The 2,138-nt window shown below is 37.9% G+C and overlaps 1 non-coding gene across 1 annotated transcript; it reads left to right on the forward strand.

Moving 5' to 3' along the window:
- The first annotated feature begins 1,643 nt into the window (after positions 1–1,643).
- Positions 1,644–1,715, forward strand: trnaw-cca (transfer RNA tryptophan (anticodon CCA)). Its single transcript has one exon. It is a non-coding gene; the product is annotated as a tRNA-Trp (tRNA).
- The last annotated feature ends 423 nt before the right edge of the window (positions 1,716–2,138 follow it).

Raw genomic sequence — 2,138 nt, forward strand, 5'->3', positions numbered from 1 at the left:
AAAAAAATTACATTTTTAAGTTAGGTTTGACTTCAAGGACATTAACATATTCTCTCAGTCTAAATACTTTGGTATTGGTTCCAACAGTGGCTTGAGAAATGAGGGTTTGTGTATCCAAATGACTTCCTTCCTTCTCTCTCTCTCTCTCTCTCTTTCACTCATTGATCAGCCAGCTTTGAGAGGAATAGAGTCCTTATAATATAATAATATAATATAATATTACTAATATAATCTATTTTTTTCTGTCCTTTTCTTCTGTGACAATTTCTAATTTTTTTCTCACAAGTTTCATTTTTATCTCTCGTTCTGTGTGTTTCGTCCTTTATGTCCTTCACTTTTCATTTCTTTTGGTGTATGTTTTCTCCTTTTTTTCTTCACATGCAGTGCATCTCAGTTGTAAGTCGGGTGTATTTTTTCATAAAAATCTTGCATAGCACAGCTTTAATTATATTTGACTGTTTTCAGCAGCTCATAGCTGACTTGCTACACAATCACTGAGCCTAATGCCCAACCTACTTTTCATAGTTGTCGTCCTCGTCTGAGGGGGAGGAAACCATCTTTCCAGAGGATTTGTGGCAGGAATGATGCCCTTCAAGGTTCCGATCCAGTTTCATGGAGCAACAGTGACTGCAGGGACTCCCTTAGCATGTAGTGTGTATTTCTGTGGTTTTATGCAGTGTGCTGAAGGCCCTGGAGGAGCCCTTCCACTGCTCATGCCAGACTTGTCTTGCATCCCTGGCAGCTCCATTTCACATTTCAGAAAGGGATCTGAATTCACATAAGAAGACCTATGACAGATAGACAACAGCGTGCCTGCACACACGCCACACACAAACACATTCAACAGACAAGATTTAAAAACTGTACAGCTGCTGTGAGATTTTAGCCAGTAGAGGTCAGTATAGGATTGAATAATGAACTATAGGGAGACTGGTAGAGGGAAAGGGAGGGGGAAAAGAGAGATTGCTTACTTTGTGTGTTTCCAGTAGGCACCAATGAGGGTGCACAATGCTTTGTAGCTTAAAGTGTGAATGAGTGAGTGTGTATCTGTATCTGTGTCAGTTATGATTTTTTTCTGTTGATTTGATACCTGTTATCTTTTCTATTTGATGTACGTTCAATATGAAATCTTTTCTGAGTGACGTTATATATTGAGTCTACATTGAGAACATGATCCAAACTGTTTAACCAGTAATTGTTCAGTGTTTAAATGTGTCGTTTGTTGTGGATGGTGCTATTTGCTGTATGTATGTATATATGTTAGGGCATTGCAGTTTTGGAATACCACAGTAACTGTACTGAGTTGATTTCATAACACTATGTAGTACTGCAGTTATATTTTCAACACACTAAATATGACAATATACAGTGGTAACTTACAATATACGATAGTAAATACAGCCATTATACTTAGTAACTTACTTAAAACCCTTACAGACCAATAGAAACCAATACAGCCCATAATGGGCTGGTGCTGTGTACCTAGTGAAGTGCCACAAGCCAAGCTCATCAAAGTCAGAGCATTTTCTGAGCTCAAAGACTCAAAAGCCACTTCTGAATCCCTGGACAGCTAAATTCTACCAACATAACACTGACATCTTAAACCTAACAAATGTATTCATGAAGTTTAATGATGTAGCACAGACTCTGTGGCGCAACGGTAGCACGTCTGACTCCAGATCAGAAGGTTGCGTGTTCAAATCACGTCAGGGTTAACATTTGTGTTTCTCCTTTGGCAGCTCACTGTGTGTGGAACTTTAGGACTCTTAAAAGGAAGCATGCATGTAACTTCGTGGTTCTTAAGGGTCAGAACTATGTATCTATGTGTAGACACTTCCGGTGAAAGCAATTTTGTTGTTGATTTATATTTAATTAATTAGTCAACATTGTAACATGAAAACTATTAATTCCTTAAATGTAGCATATATATTGATTGTGCCTATTCTGGGTATCTATGCCAGTGTAGCAACATACTAGTAACAGTATCTTATTTACACGCGCTATTGATTTATTCTGTCAAAATAGGACATAAGCTCCGTCCATATAGCCTAGCGACATCAATTCATAGAAAAACATAAAACTCGTTGATTGAACAATTGGAGCTTAAGCCTCTCTTCCTGTCTTTCTCAAAAAACAGA

This window comes from Centroberyx affinis, unplaced genomic scaffold (genome assembly GCF_046629955.1).
Source record: "Centroberyx affinis isolate AG114_WGS23_722 - 3 ecotype Tasmania unplaced genomic scaffold, CSIRO-AGI_Caff_v1 ptg001178l_1, whole genome shotgun sequence".
Taxonomy (NCBI): Eukaryota; Metazoa; Chordata; class Actinopteri; order Beryciformes; family Berycidae; genus Centroberyx; species Centroberyx affinis.